The following is a 235-nucleotide window of genomic DNA, read 5'->3' on the forward strand; positions in this document are numbered from 1 at the left end:
ACCAGCGAATATGTCCTGCCGCCGCGAGAAAAAGCGTTTGCCGTGAAGGAGATGACTTGCTCAATGGCGTGACTTCGCTTCGGATGACGCTGTCGAATTAACGCTGTGAGATGGCGGGTTCGTTGTCTAGTTTGTAGGTATGATGAATGTCGCTCAACGTATGCCTATTATGGAACGAACGGTATCGGTATCCTCAAATAGGTTGATTGTATAACGAATTATATATGTATTTTTT

This window comes from Penaeus monodon, chromosome 31 (assembly GCF_015228065.2).
Source record: "Penaeus monodon isolate SGIC_2016 chromosome 31, NSTDA_Pmon_1, whole genome shotgun sequence".
NCBI classification, from domain to species: domain Eukaryota; kingdom Metazoa; phylum Arthropoda; class Malacostraca; order Decapoda; family Penaeidae; genus Penaeus; species Penaeus monodon.